Consider the following 13780-nt stretch of genomic DNA (forward strand, 5'->3'; position numbering starts at 1 on the left):
CGATGTCTAGTTTATTCATGTCAGGCAATTTGTTGTTTCATTCATTTTCTTCCGCCACGAAGCATGCGTCGCCAATGGAACGCAGATCGCCCACACTGTATCACGAAGACTGACGCTTGGCTACTCGACGTTTTCTTCGTCTCGTCCCATTGTCTTTCCAATACTTTCAAGGATGAAAGGTGGGATTGCGCCAACTTCGTTTGGGGTCATAATCAGTGCAGCTGCAAAGGAAAAAATTACAAGTGGTGGTTCGCTTGTATGATACAAAAGGGGAGAAGAAATAAAGAGGAAACACTGAAATATTTATATATGCCTGGATATTTAGAGCCACCGTCTTACAACTGTTACAGTTGAAATTAGAAGAGAGGGTATTCATTCAGTCTCAATTTAAGCTCTCCAGTTGTGCGAAGATAGAACGTCAACTTGTAAAGACAGCTCCTAGAACATGTCCCCTTGTCAATGGTGTCATGTGCTCCGAAACACAAATGCACGGTGTGACAAATCGTAGTCAATAAAGAACATGAAAGCGGTTTACAAGGAGCAAGGAAAACATATCTTCTTTTAATCTGATGTTATGGCGGTCTCTCTCGCTTGAGGATTCCCCTGTTGCACGATCGCCAATAAGAAGAAATAAAAGCTCTGCGAGGAAGGAACGCTTACAGACACAGTCGCTAATTTTTGCCTGTTCCAACGTAACAACTGAGTTTTATACAAATACGTATAGCAGGGCGCACACTCGTGGACACCAAGCGTGCTCGGCTGCCGATTCCTGTCGCTGTCACCGCATGCAAGGCGCCTGAGTGAGCGCATGAATGTATAGGCCTGTGTGCGTCAAGGTGATCGTTACTGTATTACAGCCGGCTGTGCGGCAGCTCGTGATATCTTTTCTTTAAGAAAAGATACTTTTCTTTAAGAAAGAACTAACAATGCACCGTTTTGCCAGATAAGCCAGAAAATGAAGCCAGGCGGTGTGGGGTAAAATGCAGCTGCAGAAAGGATACATATTTATAGGAGTTAGCTACAGACCACCTAATGCTGAGACAAACTACATCGAACTTCTTCTGGATTATATGCATCATCACTTGACGAATGGCGAAATGATCATGGCTGGTGATCTTAACCTGCCTGAAATGGAATGGTCGTCAAGAAAGTGCGAGGTGCTGCAAGTGACGTCATATTGGATAAGTTGTTCAACTTTGAGCTCAACCAACTGGTACTCGTAGCAACCCGTATCCAGGGCAAATTTAGTTCTATTCTAGACGTTGTTCTTCTTAGTGACCATTTCCTGAACGACCAGTCAGGCAGTGAAATCTTTGACGGCATATCCGATCATAGCTTAGTCCTATGCACACTTTCTCTACCTGGTCTTGTACGCACTACGGCCCTGTAAACAAGTTCTTGCATTCAACAGAGCTGACAACGATGCAATAATCACATATCTCACTCACAAGTTTATCGACTTTTCAGGTCTTTGCTTGGATAAAAACTCATCAATAGATCATATATGGTTGCAATTCAAAGCACAGGTCATGCATTGTACTGAAAATGTTTTCCCACTAGAGCGCAAACTTACAAGAAATTATAATCCATGGATTCACGTTAAACGTAAAATTAGTTGGCAGAGGAAAGCTAGGAGGTCTGGTCTAGCCGGTAATTACAGCGCACCGATTTCCGCGTTATCTAAAACATTGAAAAAGAAAATAGGCGTTTCCATAGTGCACTATTATAGTAACACTCTATCCTATTTCATGGAAACATCCCGAGCAAAATTTTGGCATTACGTAAATGGTAAACATAGCGACAGAAAGGCTTCTCCTTCAATAGAAATAAAAGATAAGGCGGATCAATTCAATCGCTACTTCCAGTAGGATTTTTCAACAGATAATGGACTAGTGAAACATCCTCCGATTATACCATCTACCAAAATTAATTACTAGAAATCACAGAAATAAAGGACCGTGCTATACGGTGTCTTATATTAAACCTTGATGAAACAAGAGCTGTGACCTAGACGGAATACCGGACGCATTTCTCAAATGGTATGCCGAGCCAGTTAGTAAGTTTAAACGCTTCATATTCAGAAACTCTATCCAGGATTCCCAGGTTCCTTCTGAATGGAAAGTCGCAAAAGTAATCACAGTGCATAAATCGGGTGACAAGACGATCCCATCAAACTACACGCCAATTTCCTTGACGTGTAGCAGGTGTAAAATACTCGAGCCTATTCTCCACAAAATCATCACAAAGTTTCCGAAGACAAGGATCTGCTACATCCCAAGCAGCACGGATTTCGGAGAAGCCTATCGACCGTAACGCAAGTCGTCGAGATAGTGCACGACTTGGCCCAATGCATTAACGAATACTCTCATATTCACATAATTTTTATGGATTTCTCAAAGGCGTTTGATCAGGTTTCCCATGCAAGGCTAGTTTTCCAGCTGGTCCGCAAACTTGGGAATGGGCCAATCACTCGATGGATATCAAGCCATTAATCCGGCCGCCAACAATTTGTGCCATGCAATGAGCACGTTTCTGACACGATAAATGCCACATCCGTTGTGCCCCAAGGATCCATCTTGGTACCGATATTATTTCTATTGTTTATAAATGATCTGGCAGTGAACATTAACGCAAATATTAGGCTATTTGCAGACGACTGCATACTGTATAAAGAGGTTAAAAGCTACAGTGACGAATACCCTGAATGAAGCAGTAAGTTGGTGCTCTAACTGGCAAATGGTGATCAATTCAGACAAAACAGTTGCGATGTCAATTAGAAAAAGAAAAGAAGCTTAGGCTTTCCCTATGGATTTAATAACGTCACGCTCCGAAATGTAAGCCGGTACAACTATCTTGGTGTAGTAATAACATTGCCGTTGAGCAGTTAATACGGAAGCTATAAACTCGACAGCAATGAAAAAATTGTTTTTCCTTAAGCGGATGCTGCAGCACGCTGACCTTGACACTAACCTTTTAGGGTACACCACATCTGTCCGACCGATGCTCGAATGCGCCAATATAATCGGGCTCCTCTTCGCAAGTAGCGGTATCAGCATGCTTAAAAGCGTGCAGCGCAAAGCGAATATAGTTGTTTTTAACCGCTATCGACGCCTTCATTCCTTTACAGAATTGATACGCCGTGTAGGTTTGGCCTCACTCCAAAGTGGAGCTAAAATTCACCGCCTGAAGTTTTATAGATCCTACTCCACAACTATTTTAAGATAGACCACGCAAGATATGTCGAAACCAAACAAACAAGACACCTGCGTCATACACATTATCTCACATTCCAAGGAAGGTTTTGGCAATAACAATACATTCTATTATTCTTTTCTCCCGAGATCCACTCGGGAATGGCATATTCTTGACCGTCTTGTTTTCAAACAGCAAAGAATTGATGATTTCCTTGAGATGTTACATGACTCAATACGTACTTTTCCGCATGATGTCATTTATTTTTATTCTCCATATGATTATCTGTTTATCTATTGCATGCTTGTCAACACTCGTATTCATTCTTACTGTTGTACGTATACTTTTTCTTCTTATTTCTACTTGTTTAGCCTATCTTCCCCTAACAATTACTATTATTACTCCTTCTTCATGTACCCCACTGATGGAATAACCCTGTCAAGGGGTTGCCAGTATATTGAAATAAATAAATATTATACATAAAAATAAATATCACCACGAACTCATACAAAATGAAGCTTTTGTACAACAAATTTCGCAAACCCTGTCGCCATTTGCCTTAGGGGTGGGCATCCACCTCCCTCGAATTCAGATAATCTTACCGACTGTGGCAGCAACGACCATGAAGAGGCATTTCCCAAAGAAGCCGTCCATGTCTTCGACTAGAGAGCTGGACAGAAAAAGAAGTATTGATATCTTCTTAAATATTATTCCTACGCAAATAACAGACTCATGTCTTATAAGTACCTTTCTCTACTCCTGTGCTTTCGCATTTGAATTTAGGTTGTAAAATATACGGCAAACTCTAATTATTTCGAAATTGCGAATGGACATACTTGCTAGCATTGGGAATTTGTAACAGAAAATATAAACTCTTCACGAAGAGTTCTAAATATTTCACCAAAAACAATTAAAAACAAGCATGATATGCTTATAATGAGCCGACGCGGTTACAAAATTTAGACTGCATATTCGAAGTATCTTACATGTGTTTATAACACGAGTGATAAAATTACAACTGTAAGTTATCTGATGAATAGATTCCAAGAGCTTACCTCAAGTCATTTTGTAAAATACAACATGAGTGTTGTGCATTTAGGCCTAAAAGATAATATGCATTATTTGTGCGTTTTGTGCCCCAGACCTCAAATGTTTGCACCCTCCAACTCGAATCAGGCTAAACAATGCTTTGTTGCCGTTGAACATCTCGTTTGTACAAGGCTAACGCCATTCTATGTTTATTGAAGAGAAAATCAAATTATCCCATGGCAATAAATTCTAAAGACCACCCTATGTACGCGTGCGTATAACACATTCCTACTTCGTTATGGCAATAGAAGAAAAAGCAACATTTCCCCAAGGAGCCTTACCAATGATAACAGTGAAACATGGTGACCTTTTTTTTCCCGAGATTCCTCTCCACGTGATCTTTAGCCTATTGCAAAACTTAACTACGTTTTAAATCTCTCATCCAAGCTTCTTAGATGCAGTTGCCAAATCTAATGTTCAGTAGTCTAATCTAATGATACTGCAGCTGCGAAGCGAATACTGTTGTACAGGACGAGTGATTGCGGATATATCTATAACGAAAACATCGTACTCATTTATGGGTAGCGCTTGGTGTATGATGCTAGTTACTCATCTACTCGTAGCACATCTTTCGCCGAGTTATAAAGCTTATAGAGAGGGGACAAGTTTCTGCTGTGTTTTCACGGATGCTGCTTCACTGGCAGCCGTGCCAGGTGCAGGTAAAGCCAGGGAAGTGTGACGTCGCGCGGTTTTGTGCGGCAGCTTGTCCCGCATTTTACGCCCAAGCTGCGCTTAGTGGCGCACTTGCTTCTGAAACATTGGGGCCGTTATGTTAGGTGCGGGGCGTTGTATCTACTTACGCTGGGTTATGCCACACTGCGTTTCTATCATGGCATTAACGGGTGCTCTCCCCCCCCCCTCGTTCTTCTGAAGCAGTTGCCCTTGTGACTCACAACCTGCAAAGCTCCACGAACCACCGACACCTCCCCGTGGGTCGAACTGAGGAATCCGGTTACGCGCCGCACCAACACTGCTGCAGCGACAAAAAATAATGTGACGCGGATGACGTCTGCACATGCCCTGCCTCGTTCCTGCCGACAATGGATCGCCAAAGGGCTTTAAGTGAGAACCGGCCCATTCTAAAGAGAGAGTCCGTAGCAGAAGTTCGTAGCGTAGTTCGGCACAGTACGGTGTGCCCTTCGGCACCGCTAACTGTCGACTATTACTTGCTGTATCTACAGAAATTCTATAAAGCTTTTTGTCTCGTGGCCGTATGTTCCGAGGGTCCGTCTCTCTTGCTCGACCTAAAGTAGCGATACCTGTAAGGACATTTAAACTAGTCTGAACCCGTTTTCGATAGTTGCTTTTCCCATAGATAGTGTGTTTTCTCAATTTCCAGCATTTCGAATGATCGCCACTAACATTATCGAGGTGGTGGGGACGGCATTGTACAATTCATGTCTACTGAATGCACTGCTATGTCCTGCTCGCATATTGTCTGCCATCAAGCAGATTGATTAGAGGAGGAACAAATGACGCCGAACACCCATCTACTGGAACTGCCACTGCAAAGTAATTAAGTGCCAGCTTCAGCGAGAAGGCAGCTTACTTCCAGGCGTTTCAGTTGATGCCGCCTTGTACGCTGTACATCCTCCTAAAAAAACGTGAGTGCTTTTAACGCCAGACAACAGCGTCGATCGCTTTCTTCGCAGGCGGATTGCGCATAGATTTTCGCGTCCTATCTCACCGAAGTGTTTGTGCACTCATTGGCATTGGCACGGCTGCTGCTGATGTTTGCGTTTGACAGAAAAAATCTGTCACCCATCCATCTCGCAAGCTAAGAAAACAAAGTTTGCGCTTGTTGCCAGCCAAGATATTCTCGAAAACACGAAACAACGCTACGCGAAGCATTTAAAAATGCAATTTTCTAAACCTACTATTCATGTCAAATATCAACTGCAGGAGTTGAGGATGATACAGAAGTACTTTGGGGCTGAATTCTATATCGAGATCGGAAAAAGTTCTTTCAGTAGACGCATGTCAGAAAACGGCTGGAGAGATTGGACATCATTGTCTAGGTTTAGAACAAAAATAAGAAAGGGTCTTACATTTCAGCAAGGTAAGCAAAGCGCGCCATGGTGAAACAAAAGAACCGCAAGGATGCTAATTTTTTTCATCTCCGTTTCTTTATTCCAAATCTTTAGGTAGCAATTTGAAGGAACTAGGGTTATGTATGTGAACAAGCAGTCCAAGAGCCCTTAAGGAAGCATGAATTCGTTCCTCCTTTACATGCAATATTTGTCACTGTTTGTGCACTCCCTCGCTCAATTTCTGCTCACCGTTCATGCACGTAAATGCATGTAATGACTCCACTAGGAATTGAAGCCAATCCCTTATGGTTTCTTCAGCTAACACTGGGGAGCGTATCAATTGGAGCTTCCTGAGTGAAAATATATCACAAGGAATATTTATTAAGTCCTCTATGCTTTACAACGCGAAACAAGTTTCTCTCTATACAGAACGCCCTTACAAAAACCACGACAACACTGTCCTGTACATATCCATCACTATTATGCCGTATACATGTAAGGCATACATTTCTAACCCACGAATGTGCAATACCCTGCACACAGTTTGTGGTTTTACCCTAATGGCGAAACATTGGTGGTGTCAGCATGGCTTCACATTCCATATGAACTCATCCGACGGCGTTCTCATTATATAGGGGTGCGGTAAGTTGGAGCGAAGTAGTTCCCAGTGCAACAATGATGGATATAGGAAGCTGCATGATAGCGGCTGCCCACGTCTGCGAACGCTGCCGTGATGACAAGCGCTGCCAGCAATGTTCGAGTCTTCACACCGCATTTGTGAAGGAGATGGGACTGACGGGAACCGGTCAGCGCCATTCACCGTCCATTGAAATTCAACAAAACGTTTCACTTACGTTTACTGCACGTTTCGCTCAGACCAGTCTACAGCGGAGCAGCACAGCAAATAAAAATTAATTCTGCAGTTTTATGGGCCCAACGACCCTTATAAATATGAAGCAAACCGTAGTGTGGAACTCCGAATGGATGTGCTCCCAGTCGACGCTACAAGGGCGTAAGCGCATTTAGCCCTCATTGAAATGCGGCCGCAGTGCCAGGATTTGATAGCCGCCCGTCATTCATTCCAGCGCACCGCCAAAGCAACTACAGCACCAAGGCGGCAAGGAAATCGGGAAGAAAGCAATATTGGGTTGCGTGCTCGCTAATCTCATGCCAGCGCCCAAAAGCACAGCGCTGTGTGGGCTACAATTGATGAAAACATTGACGGCTTTGTCCACTTCGCTGTTTTATTACGATAACAATTATATGCACATTCCAAGCGAATGCATGCTGGCGTCGCCGCCCTGAGGTTGCGTATATGTTTGAGAATATGTAGGCTATATGCCTTGCAATGATTTCAGACATGCGCTACAGGTGAGTTATATTGCCACACCATTCTTTTACTAAAGGCGCTCATACCACGTGATACCTTCTTGACAATATATTACGGAGTAAGGCGCAGAACAGATGCTATGTACAGGTATATTTATAAAAAAATACTCAGCACTTGGTCCAGAGGCAACAACCCGCGCTAGCCTCTAAACGTGGTCATCTTCCTCAGACCACTGGCCTCTTCATCACCGTAAATACGGGTCTGTGGCACTACCCCTGGCTACAAAAACGCTCTTCCAGAGCAGCTAAGGGCGGGCTTGGAAGCAGTGTAGTACGCCTTGAGGTCACTGATGCGCACGACATCACTGGATGCCAGAGAATAGGCTGAGGTCGAACTAAAAGGAGCAGTTTCGTAAGTCACTGGCGTCACATTGCGCAGCAAACAGTAGGGTTCCGTGTATTCCAAGGCGAGCTTCCCTGAAATTGTGGCATGAAGAGAGGGCGACCACAGGAGCACTAGAGCACCTGACAAAAACTTTGCCCAGGTATGTGCGTGTTGTACAGACGCTACTGAGTTGTCTGCAAGGCCGTCAGTCGAGTACGGGAAAGTTTACGTGCATGGTCAGCCAGGATGATGAAATCGCGTGCATTCTCTTCAGATGAGGTTTCTGCAGAAGGAAGCGCATTGTAGGAGGGGAAGGTCGACTCAAGACCGCACAATACATAAAATGGGGAAAATCGGGCGGTGTCGTGCCGGGAAGAATTGTACGCAAATATAACGTAAAAGGGCAATATCCCTGTCCCGGTAGTCCTTGGAAGAGTACAGGGACAGCATGTCGATGAGGCTATGGTTTAACCACTCTGTCAGTCTATTGGTTTAAGGGTGGTATGATGTCAGCTTGTGTAAAGTGGAACAGCAGCGAACGATGTCGTTTTTAAATTTCGACAAGAAGTTAGGGCGATGGTCACTTATCAGCTGTTTCGGGAAGCCGTGAAGCAATATAAAGTGACACAAGAGAAAATCTGGGACGTCAGGGATGCAACTTGTCGGGCCAACACACGTGATGGCGGATCGGGTGGCGTAATCGGCCGGAAACACTACCCATTCATTACAAGAAGATGATGTGAGAATGAGAAAGGCAATGAGGAGGTCTGATCCAACACGAAAGAATGGTTCCACAAGGGCGGTGATGAGCTGACGATGACCGACTGATAGCACCTGAGGCGTAATCTGGCGCTAGCAATAATCACAGGCAGCAACATAGTGTCGTATGGCGCGAGCAAGACCGGGCCAACAGAAGCGGGGGCGGACGCTATCCTTTGCCTGAGTTACCCCAATATTCCCTGCCCTGTGTCAGTCAAGGAGCTAGAAGAGCGCGGTGTGTCGTCGATGTTTGGGAAGGCCAGAACGAGATTAGATACGGAGGCAAAATTTAGAAAATGCCGTTGGCGGTACTACTGTCGGCGTCGCTAGGCTCGTCGACCGGGTAGCGAGACAGGCAATCAGCGTCCTTATGGAGACGCGAGAGAGAGAGAGAAATATAGGACGTCACGGATGTTAACCAAGCAAGAGTCTGGTTCGCTACCCTACGCTGGGGCAAGGGAGAAGGGGAAGACTGAGAAGGGAGAGAGAAGGTGTAGAGATGTGTAAGGACTGTACCTGAGTTAAAACCACTCGCGCAAACCAGACGTTCCGAGAAAGCACAAAAGTGCCTTTACTGCCTTCTGAGCCGACGATCGGTGCCGACGGTTCCCTAGTACTGTCTGTTCACACAGAAAACAATTATCTAATTTCGTCAATGTATTGACCAAAGAATGTCTTTGTGCTTGAATTTGAGTAGAATGGCACATTAAGTAGTCAATGTTCTCCTCGCCTCGGCAAACATCACAAACAGGACCGTCAGCCATTCCAATTAGTGCGGAGTAGGCACCCGTGAAGGCAACTCCAAGCCACAATTCACACAGCGGAGACACTGCACTTTGATGCAGACTGGCCGGAGGTCTGAGTTCTATTGACGGGTGTAATCTGTGAGGTTTGTGCGCCATGTATGTGCGGTATACCACTCTGCAAAGGAGATCTTGCGTGCTAGAATACAAAGTTGTCTCGTGGCGTTACTAATTGAGGAAAGAATGGAGACGCAGCGGTCTTCTTGGTTTGGTGTCCGAGCTACCTTATCTGCGTCATCATTTCCTATGATACCGCAATTATCTGGTATACATTTAAAAGAGATATCATGGTCTCTTTCTCTTAAGTGATGGAACGTTTCCACAATTTCGCAAGCCGAGATTTGTAGATAAGAAATTATGAGTATTCTTAGAGGCGTAACGGCCTGCGACCATGTCTGCCTGTAGGATCTTTCAGTGAGTACAATCATAAAAGCGTTTCATGGACGGTGACGGCTGAAAAAATTCGGTCCTATAAGTATGGACGGAATTTCGCAACCGCCCAAACAAGGGGGAGACACTGACACTCGTTGATAGAATAGTGGATCTCAGAGGATCACAGGAGCCTGCTGCCGTAAGCGATAACAAGGTTGTTGCCGCAGTGTTGTTGTGCGAGTGCTTCGCCTATTCGGAGGCCACTGGCATCAGTACGGACCTTGGTACACTCACAATCGAAATTGGGGAGAACATGCGGCATTGCGAGAAGGTCCATAAGATGCGATAACGCAGAGGTCTCTTTATCCCCTTGCTTTATTCAAAAGATTGGTTAGTGGTTGTTCAATGGCCACAAAATTTTTCACGAACCGCGGAAGTAGGAGCAAGGACCGATGAAGCTGTGCACATCCTTGATACATTTCTGCAACAGAGACGTACCTACGAGCCTGCATTTCGGCTCGGTCCGGTTGCACTCAATTAACTTGAACGAGATGTCCAAAGACGGTAAGCTAGTGACGTCCAAATTGACACTGATGCGTTGAGTTCTAGACCGGCTCGACGAGAAACGTCTAGACCTGCTTAGAGGCGCCTGAGGGGTGTAGAGAATGTTGGGGAGATTACTATAACGACATCCAAGGAGCAGATGCACGTACACCACTCGAAACCGTGAATAAGCAAGTCCATTATGTGTTCAAATGTGGCAGGAGCGTCACATAAACCGAACAGCATTAATTTGCATTAAAAAAGAACGTCGTGTGCTACAAGGTCAATCTTCTCGCGGTCTAGATCATCCACGGCAATCAGCCAATAGCCTATTCGAAGGTGAATAGATAAAGAATTGTGAGAAACAGGGATCCAGTCAAGGGCGTCGTAAATGCGCGGTAGGGGATACACGTGATCTTTTGTAGCCCGGTGAAGGTGTCGATAATCCAGACAAAACCGCCATGAGCCATATTTCTTTTTCAGCATTACAACATGTGACGCCTTTGGACTACGGAAAGAGGACGACGGTTCAGTAATGTTCTTGGCAAGCGTTGCGCGAACTTCTGCGTGAATAACTTGACGCTCCGCCGGCGACACTCGATACGAGCTGCGATGAACAGGAGGGGCATTGCCGGTATTTATGCGTCGATTAACAGCTGTACTTTAGGCCAAAGGACGATTTTTCAGTCAAATATATCGTGGTAAAAAAGCAGAACACGTTAGAGCTCACGTGCGCGCTTGATGCATGTGGCGCACAATCATTTTCCGTAAATTGGCGTTGGTACAAGTTGCAGACTTCGATGGTAGAGGAGAGTCAGCTACATTGCCGCCTAGTGCAGTACATGCTACTGAGTGATCCTAGAATGAGCCAAGCTGGGCCTGAGACGTCCCACTTGGTAGCAAGTCTGTGGTGAAGCCGAAATCGACCACTCGCAGCCAGACGCTATTGCCCGTAACAAATAAAACTGTATGTGGTACTGTAATACCGTGTGTAAAGAGTACGTCTAGCATGGGAGCCGCGATGTAGTGACCATCGGGCACAGCTGGGGATGACACAAATATAATGTAGGCCAGTACTGAAGGTGGCAACAGAAGATAGTATACAGAACTGAGGCGTCGGTGGTGGTTCTGCGCGATCTAGGACAGGCAGTTCAAGGCGGACAATATTGGCAAAACAGTCTATATGAGAGCGGAAAACGAGGAGAGGAAGTCTAGGACGAGCAGGTCCGTATAAATATACGCAAAATTGCCGCGAGACTGGCCGATCGAGGCACTTTGGGCGTATTCGTGGCCTTCTTAAAAGCTCTGAAAAACACTTTTATATAGCACGCATTCAGTAACAGAAAGTTGTATCGGGAGCATCTCATGTTGCTCGAACATTTTCCCATTGACACTTTTCATATAATTTCAATCACTGAGAATTTGATTCCATTTCATATTAATTGTCTAATTAGAGAAAATGAAAAAGTCTCCGCATCTCGAAGCGACGGAAAACAACATTACTTTGGTTATGTCTAGCTACGTAGCAGTGTCGTGTTTTTAAGGTGGAACTCAATTTAATTACCCCGTAGCGCAATAATGCTAGAAGGATTAAAATTTATTATTTGTCGGTACACTCAGCTATATGTGATTATTCTTTCGATATACTTAAGGCTGAGGACATCTATGCTTAGTCTTATATGAAGCTGTATATGTGTGCTTCTCTCACCTCTGGAATGGATGCAAAGAAGGCAGATGCGACGTAGGCCACGAGAGTCCTGGAGTGAGAAACGTTCTTACCACCGCTTTATATATCCGCTCTCAGACACCACGTGCTCAATATACTGGACCAAAGAATAAGTACGATTCACATTTTTTTCTTGAAAAGTATAGAAAAGTTTAATTTGCTCTGATTCCACTTCAAACTTGACATTTCCATTAACCTATTTCCACGATCTCTTCAAAATGTCTCCAAACATGTCCATTGTACTCATGAACTGCTTGACAGAAAAATTTATTAACAAATCATTTTTTGAGACTGGTTCCTCGTGTACAGGGGGTGATGGAACACTTCGACATCAAGCACTAGACAGCGCTCATACACCTGCTGTCATACCTAATAGCGCCTGAATCGCTTTTTAGCCTCCGTATTTTTGCTTTACTTTTTATTAGTGGCATCCAATTGCCTTTCACGTATATATATATATATATATATATATATATATATATATATATATATATATATATATATATATATATATATATATGTATATATTCAGCTCCAAGTGTGCGTGGGTTTATAGGACTACTTTTTAACAAACAATAAATATTTAGATGAGGTGGCATCACAAATTGACTTTCCGGAAGGCACTTGAGGGATGTCTTCAACTCCTAGCTTGAGCGATCACTTCTGCGTCATAAACTTTAAAAAACTCAAATAGCTTGCACCAGAAATAATAAACTTGCGACTTGTAAAGTGAAGTTATCAGTAACATATAAAAAACACAGAAGGCCCACAAGAAATCCAGGAGTGACCAGATGATCGTACCAGTGCTGCTCCCCCCTCCCCATAGATATAAATTCTTCGCGATTATGCAGCTGTGTTGCAATCCAAAATTTAGGCAGGACATAATGGTCAAGCATTCTTAGCTTTTTCACTTCTTTTATCTAAGGGACCCTATGAAATGGTTTGGAAGATTTAGAAACGTAAAAATGAGTTTAACCCTCATTACCGCAAATGAATAAGACAAACAACACAAACGCATTAAGATACAGGCATTAGGAAACAAGCTGAACAGTTTTAGAAAATGTCTTTCTTTTTCCATGGCACAAGCTAGTTCGAATCAAGCTCTGCTCAAGGAATTCAGTAAGCATTACGAAATTGATTTACTTTGTTTGTTCCATTTCAATGTGAAATATTTTGGCCTCTTTTCGCTAATGACATCACATCATTCTTTTTTAATACTGCCTTGACTCGTGCGGTTTTTCAGCTGTAGTCGAATTTGGTAGATACAAGCGAAGCACCAACTGCGAATACTGCAAACGGTGCAAGATACTTGGCGTATCCTCGCTGAAAGGCACTCAGTCTCTTATGAGAACAAAAATGTGTTTAGGTGTCTCTATCATAGCGACAACTGTGAAAGTTTACAAGAATCCCATCTGAAGCACCACACTCTACGGCACCTTTCCGGCAGGATTGGCTGCGGAAAATAGACTAATAAAACAACGTACGCAACAATATCTCTTGGAGCTGTGATTATCGTACCCTCAGCGAAAATTCCCAAACTTACCTACCTTTT

General features: G+C 44.0%; 1 long non-coding RNA gene across 1 annotated transcript; it reads right to left on the reverse strand.

Moving 5' to 3' along the window:
• Window positions 1–12277, reverse strand: LOC142584235 (uncharacterized). The gene is made up of 3 exons (XR_012828737.1): window positions 12211–12277; window positions 3795–3862; window positions 1–221 (listed from the first exon to the last, which is right to left on the reverse strand). It is a non-coding gene; the product is annotated as an uncharacterized LOC142584235 (long non-coding RNA).
• Window positions 12278–13780: the final 1503 nt, after the last annotated feature.

The sequence above is a fragment of the Dermacentor variabilis genome, chromosome 6 (genome assembly GCF_050947875.1).
Source record: "Dermacentor variabilis isolate Ectoservices chromosome 6, ASM5094787v1, whole genome shotgun sequence".
NCBI lineage: Eukaryota > Metazoa > Arthropoda > Arachnida > Ixodida > Ixodidae > Dermacentor > Dermacentor variabilis.